This window comes from Varroa destructor, unplaced genomic scaffold, assembly GCF_002443255.2.
Source record: "Varroa destructor unplaced genomic scaffold, Vdes_3.0 BEIS01000007.1, whole genome shotgun sequence".
Taxonomy (NCBI): Eukaryota; Metazoa; Arthropoda; class Arachnida; order Mesostigmata; family Varroidae; genus Varroa; species Varroa destructor.
The window spans coordinates 38702855-38711111 of NW_019211460.1; positions in this window are offsets into that span (position 1 = coordinate 38702855).

Here is an 8257-nt window from a genome sequence, read left to right on the forward strand (position 1 = left end):
TCCTCGTAATTGTTTTGTTTGCTTCCACGTAGCCGTGACGCCACCTTGCCATATAAATATAGTTACCTTTCATGAGTTCTCTGCTCTATGATTGATATTGTAGTAAGGAAAAAAAATGCATAGAATTGGACTTTGGCGAAGATCAAATCAAGCTGCTAAAAATATGTATTTTTAGCAATACAATTTGTGGAAGCTTTGCATAACAATTAGTTAATAGTTATTCATTCATCAACAATTACCGTTCCATTGACTTGTCCTCATCTGACAAATCGGCTTTTAGTCCACCTTCTAAGCGTGATGCTTTGCGATGTTCGAAATGCCAAGCTACTACTCGTCTGATAGGTCGAGTTTAAATCCGTAAATAATTGAAAATCTTTGAGGGTGGACTGTTCAGAGCCCAGAAAAATGAATCAACCGGGCTGTAATTGTGCGGTGCAGATCGTGCAATCTTCATCGCAGTTTCCTCCTATATACCTGCGGCCGTTTGGCGTAATAGATGTTTTACTTTCTATCGCCTGCATTTTCCCCATCTTTATACTAGCAATTGTTTCGTAAACTTCCTTCAGTGTACCAAATGTCTAGTTATATTGTGACATTACTAATACATTTTTATACGCGGCCAGTAAAAGGTAGGATACGGTAGTCTTAAAAAAACCAGACAGAATATTAACGTAACTTCGAATATGAAGCCATTTTTTCCTTAAAGCTTTTCTCCGTGCACCTTTACGTTTAGATGATCGTTATCTTCATGTTGAGGTGGGATCTTGTTTACATACATTGCTCTTAATTGCAATGACAAGTTAAAGCATTATAGACCGTAAGTGAACAGCCTGCTGAGTATTTGCTAGCGACAATCTTCTGAAAACACCTCCGTCACTTGAACTGTTTGCTTACTGCTGAAATATGTCCTAGATGATGATCGAAAATTTTATCTTCAACTTTCAGGAGGCTGAGTTTCTTTTCGATGCCGCCATATTTTCGAAAAATCCATAAAGTCGCAAATGGGGCCAACTGTTACCACACTAACACTAATGCTGGAAGCTTCATTATTGTAGCATAGGAAAAAGGCAATAGGGAGGCGGGAAGAATTTATGAGGTTGTCAAGCGCAGGCCTTTGCATCCTTGTCCGAGTTTTGTCAGGTCGCATTCGACGGGCCTTCACTTCCCATTCGCGCGAACTTGTTTCGTTCGGGGTTTTCATTTCCAAGTACAAAGCCACCGAAAACTCGCATGTTCTTTACTTGCTGCGCACGAAGGAATATACTTATTCTACAAGGATGCACAGGCGACGCGTACGTGTAGCGAGTCGTGCAGTTGTAGGTAAGGTTCAATTCATTTCCCAATGAGATGGACATCTTTCGGTCATTTAATCAGCCATTGTATAATACATGCCGAATGTGCTTCAGGTTCAAAAACTATGTCTGATGATGGAATTGAAGCCCTTGTATGTGACGATGATATGGTTTACCCCTAGGTTTAGCTAGGTTACTTTATTGGGCCTCTCTCTTTGCTTCGGCCTTTTGCTAAAAAACATGGGGGCACAATTTGATCGTAGACATGAAAGATTATAGGTTAAGAGTTGGTATACTTAATGCAACGTAACCTTCGTACAAAGTCCATATGAAATATCGTTCGTTTTAATTTAAGCTGCATATTTAGCTAACTTATAATTTATAAATTTTACAAAAAAATACATAGCGGACTTTCAAAGATCCTGGGGACAATTAGAAATAATGACATGGTATATTCAAGTCAACATTTTAACTTTCGCCATTGCAAAATGGGATATTACGAAATAGTTCCATGAAAATGGAAAATATACCGAGTAATAAAAACCAAATGGTTTGAGGAGATACGTTTGGACTGAAATACTGGCACAATTTCGAATCTCAACTGATTACGATAGGGACCCACTTTTTGATGGCACAAAGCTACGATTTATGGGAAAATGCTTCGATAGAACAATTTGTTGATAGCTTTTAACAAAGATAGATTGCCCGTAAGGTAACACTGCATCGTATTGCATCGAAAAACTCGAGTAGTTTGAATATATGTTCTCTCAAAAACACGATCAAAGTTGATTGTTTGAGTCAAAATAAACGATGATTACCAGTTATTGCCCAAATCACACTGTTATTAGTCTTGTTAAGGCTCACCTTCGGGGTTTTTACATGTTTACGATCTCAATTTCGGATCGTAAAGGCATTATCAAGCCTCGACGCGCTTGACACGAAGTCAATTTTAATTATCGCTAATATCATAAAGCCCGATATAACAAAGAAATCACAAACATTGCTTACTTTGTAAACTTTCGACCGAAAGTATTAGCTAAAGCTTTAGTGAAATGAAGATTTTTTGTTTGGCAAGAACGTAACCGTCGGAAATAAAAACGTCATGTAGAAATAATACATACATATTACCTCTGCTGAGCATGTTTCTCAGGTAGAACGAGTTAATTATGAACCGAAGTACTTGGGTATCATGCGCCTTGTAAATATACAGTTTTTTTTACTTTGCGACAAACGGGAAACTTCCATGACACTAAAAGGGTTTTCCGGATTGTCAAGAATATAAAAGGGGAAATGGCAATCGAGAACAGTACGGCATGAAAAAGGCAAGCTGATTTTTTAGCAGAAAATCCACTCAGGCTAAGTTGGATTTATTCAGAAAGGGATTTTCTAAGGCATCGACCTTATACAGCTTCACGTCTCTCGAGTAAAAAACACTCGTTCATCAATTGGATGTTCCAGACAGGTTGTCGTTGGAGCGGCTCCAAAATTGGAGCTTAGATCCGGATCAGCCTTGCGCAATTGGCCTAGAGGAAATGCAGGAAATTCAAGACGTGTTCTCATATTGGTTTGGGAGTAGTCGAGATGGGGCGAATTTGATTTGTGAAGGGTGCACGCAATTGTTATTGGTGATCAGTCGTTTACAGTTTACCGAAGGAAAAATGGCCACGCCAACGACGCTCAGTCGAACAGTGGCGCCAGGCCAAAGAACCAACAGCAGCGGAACAGAGATATGAAACAAGAAACGAGTGTTTACTCAGGATTCGTAATGTTACGTTTACCTGCTGCAGAGTGTCGAGCTCTACATGCACCCAATGACCTCTTGACCTAATATCAGTTAATTCAATGTACTATAATTTCGATTTACTACCGTGGTCATATAATCAAGTTTACCATCCGGCACAGAGGGAACATTACACAAGCAGAATATACGACACCTATAGGAGAGAAAATAATGTCTTAGCGATCCGATATATAAAATATTGTTCACCTGAAAGGACATATGTAAACATACCAGTTAAGCTATCTGGTGTTTTTTTTCATTATTATTAAAAATACAGCATCTTAAATTTCATATAGATACAATATATTGTAAATTTATTGTGTTGCTATTATAAACGATGGCACAACTTTAAGCAAGTATCCAGGCGTCCATCGATGTCCCAACAGAAGCAGCGTAGTGGTACCTCAACAATGATACTGTTACTATACGAGTGATAATACCGCGATACGACGTGCTGTTTGCCCAGTGGTGCACAACACCCTCGACGCTCGTCGTATCGCATGCAGATTGCGCGACCTCGCTCATCCCCATATCTCTGCGAGGGTCACAGATCCGAAGGACCGGCGTCCGTTCGTCCACGACAGACTTACATACAAATCACACATTATTGCTGTTATTATTACTGCTGTTAAAAAAAGCTCGACCTCGTTGTTTCTACACTCTCAAAGTTGGTCAGGCCCTCTGCGATGCAGTTGAACGGCATTATAGCTCGCGATCCAGGTGGACCGTATTTCAACTTGCTCGTGCAACTCTCAGTTGTCCTTATCATGTGGCTTATCAAAGATATCGTGTGGGCGAGTACGCGGCAATGGAGGCACGGAGTGAAACTCATCTAAACAGAGGTCGTGATAATAAAAACGAATTAAATTAATTGAAGCGGTGCAGATGGTGATAAGAAAAGCGAGATAGAGATGATTGGAGAAAGGAGTATAGTAGCAATATAAGATACACCCCAGAACCTTGTGGGTTATTACCGGACTGGCTTTTTATGTATGCTGGACTATGTTTTGATTGCTGGGAGTTCAAGGGCCATATATTGCTGTTCGTGTTATCAGTGGCTTCCCATATAGACGTACGTTTAATATGATTCTACCATGGTTTCCAACTTGATTTGCGGAACATCACCTTTCTGTCGCTCGAGCTGTCATCGTCCTCCAGATACCTAAGCTAAGCCAAGAATATCATCAATGGTTTCCTTTATCTTCTGCCCACCTAGCAATCGCTATTAGGCAAATTGAAACATAACAATACCAGCCGGTCGAGGTAAACCATGTGCGCTGACCAGTGTGTAATTGGCCAGGAAAGCCTAAGAGCCCTGATTGTGACTTTGTGCTGAACTCTTTAGGCGAGTAAGCTTTCCCTATAAGAAAATCTATGGATGGTCATAACGGTTGTGCTCGGTTTATCCGAAAATTATCGACATAGATTATCGCTGGACCATTGTTGATAGTAAGCCAGTAATTATTGATAGCCGATAGTAGTGACGTGTCGAGAGTCGCTAATCCGGCTACGTACATTTAAGGAATGTAAACACGGAACTCGTATTTAGCGAACACGCGATACGTTCGTGTACGGACAGCGTCAACGTACACACAGATATCGAATTCAGTGAGAAGAAATTCGTTCAAATGGCTATTTGGATACAGAGCTCACGCATCCTTTCTGTAGCAGTTCGAACAACACGATTAACCTTTTTGCATTTAACAATAAAACCCGGGCCAATACAAACGATGATTGTTTTGTATTACGTTTACGAACATAGAGATTAGGTTTTCTCTACTTTTTTTTTAGTTGTCTTCACAGATATTGTTTTACTTTTGTCGCTTATTTATATTAAGTCGCCAGTTTATATATATAAACGCATTTGACAAAGTAAGCAGCCAAATTTGTTAGAGAGATACTTCTCTAAATCTAGGGAAGATGGGGACACTAGAATACATATTAATGTCAAGTAGCATTTCAGATTTAGCAGGAAAGGGGTCACGATGTCTAGCTGGTGAAGATCACTGTGGACATTTCCACTACCTCACCAGTCACAGTGCTCACAAGGGTCATCTTCACCGATCGATCTAGTAAGCGGGATGAAGTTAGGGTAGGCCTAATACTACTAGAAAAGCCGTTGGGCGAAACATTTAACTGCAAAAGTTCAACGACACAATGTTTACTGCAATTGATAGGCCGTGTCGTGCCTTATTGAAGATCAGACAACCGGCAGCGTGATAATCTTCAATAGCTCCGGATTCGCCCTGGAAGCCTTATCTATAGTCAACCCTTATCAGCAGCAACGATTGTCTTGTTCAATCAATTCGAAGGTGCTCAAAACTTATAAACTTTAAAGTTAACTTTTATTCACTGTCCTCACATACCATTATTTGCAAAAATGTGATGACCGATAAAACGTGCGTGAGATAAATATAAACAATGCCAAGACGGCAGCTGGAAAACTTCAGCAATTTACATAGGATGGAAACTACGAGAAAAACTTCCATTAAAAACAAGCATGCATGGAGCTCGCAATCTGCTTTTACGGGCTTCCGCGCTTTAGAAAGAAAAAAGCTATAGATCTCCATCGTCTACGAAACGCCAAGGACATCACTGGAAACACGTCAGTAGCAATGTATTGTCATAATAGCATAAAACGTATATACAAATTAATATTTAACAGTGATATTTTTGCTGAGAATATTGTTAGTGGTGTAATGCTTTATGTAGTACTAACTTACTTTACAAAAACATAAGCACCACGAATTTTTACTCATTAAAGCCCCACTGCCGCCAAGTAAATAAACGTTTGGGTGGGAACTGAAAGACCCTTGATACACGTCAGTTTCATCATCCTTAGGCAAATAACGACACGAAAAGAAATTTCAGTAGTTCTTTAATAATATCTAGTCTTTTATAGCTCGTTTACTGTATTTATTTGTTGCGTATTTATCAGTATTTCATTAGAATTCAGGATACACATACTTTCATGGCTCGATCATCCTCATATATGTCCAGTGTCATATTTACCTACTGATTTGGTGCATTCCCAATATTACGGGTCAGCCGTTCTCGTATCCCCTTAATCTCTCGTATTTCCAGCCTTTATGGATGATTGTTGCAGGCCATTTTTTTCGCAGAAGGTGCGGATATCGTTTTTTGCCTTACAGATTTTCTGCTGCCAGCCACCCCCTTCCCCGAAACAATTGGCCCCACCTAGCATTTGGACCACGTAGAAATTATGACGATGTCTTCTACGACTGCCCCAGCTATTCGACCTGCGGTGTTGTATCAGCTGGCCCGGGCTCCTCACCACTTATCGAGTGTAGTGTTGCGGACGGCAGCTTTTTTGGCCCCTTTTTTCTTGTATCTCGTCCCTCTCTCTTCTATCTCTGCACATTTGAAACTGCTCTAAGCGTTGGAGCAGCTTGTATCACTCTTCTCCACTGATATTTCCGGAGCTCATGCATATTGCTTTGACCTTGAGCGGCCGCTTTTCAGAGTAGTCGGTCATGTAGCACGATGGAATCAGCAGCTCTGCTTAGCGCTTCTCTTGCGCCTGCATCAGGATTATATGTTGTTGACCTGATCCTTGCTAAGTTATTAACTGCTTTTCGAATTTAGGTGAGCTGTTTTTGTGAATGAACCATCTATAATGACCTCCGAGTATTTTTAGTTCCTCTTGTGGGGGACTGTGTGACCATTAACGTGGCATTTTTCCTGCCGTTCGGCAACCTTAATTTTGTTTTCTCGAGAGTTAAGCGGAATCAACGTTCCGTTATTGAGGTTTTGATTATGTCTGTAATACTGTTTGGAGTTCGAACCTGTTTTCGAATGATGGTTGACTCCAGATCATCCGGCATGGTCGTTTCGTTGCAGCGCTTTTTATTTAATGTATGATCGTATTTTATGTTCCTAGGGAACACCGACAGAACCGCTACGGTCATTTGGCAAGTTAATTGCCTCGTGCATTACAAATTCTATTTTATATATACACATTTCTCTTCTTGAACTCCAAGGCTGATGAAATTTTTTTTATAAAACTCTCCTGTTTATTTGTTTATTTTTCGTCTTTATTGTTATCTACTATGTTTTCTTGGGTATAGTTTTACCGTGGCTTTGTCTCTTGTATTCAATAGACAAACTGGCCTTTTTTTTTTTTGTGTTTAAGAAGACAAATTGGCAGTCTTCCACGACATTAGATAGATTTCCGGTTACCACATTTTGTCTATTATCCCTTAAAGTGAGTCAAAGTTATATCGTATCAGTCTTCTTTTGTCTGTCGTTCGTGTTATATGGTGTGCACAAGTTATGAATACGTTATAGCGGCGGGTATATGATGTTCAACATAATGGTTATGGACGTGTGCTTTTGGCCTCCGACATGAAACTTACAATCTTTTTTTTAAATAAATAAATCGTTTTTCAAAAATAACTTATGAATATGTATATTTTTAGGTTCGAACACTAGAATAAACCCGTTTTTTTGGATGTTAGAGATCAAAAGTAACAACAGCACAGCTCCGGATGTGGAGCTCGAAATATATTAGCTACTCATTCTCTTATCGCATATATTCGACAAATTTTCTTCCAATACCTTCAATATTCACGTTCGTCAGAGAAACAGTGTATGCATTTCTGGTACTTTGAAACATAGAAGATAATTACCCTATAATTTTCTATTGTCAGTTAATTTTTCGGCTTTATTCTAATTTTACTTTTATACGGCACTTCGAATAAGCTTTTACCATTTATTAAAGCTACTGTCGGCCGATTGGGCATCAGTTTGAGACAACTGTTGATAATGACAACAACCACCTGGTTTTTCCCAAGTTCCATTACACAGCAAAAGTCAGTAGTACATTGGTAGAAGGAGTCGATGGAAGCGCTGCTACCGCCAGAGCCCTATTATAGCATTATCATCAACTCGAACCCCCTTCATACCCAAGCGCGCTACCTCCCTCCCTCGTTACCTCGCAGCCGCCGCGCCTCGAGCTGGTTTACTAGCAGCAGTTGCGGCGTCCACGACCGGCTTCAGTTCTGACTCAACTGGGTCTTCTCACTTCAACTAGCCCCGCCCAAGACGGACCCTTTCCCTCTTTCTCCCTTTTTAACCCATCACCCCTCTCTCTGTGTCGAATGTAAACGCTTTCTTTCCGTCTCTCTCCTCTTCTCTCATTCTATCCCAAAGGCGCGGCGGCGAA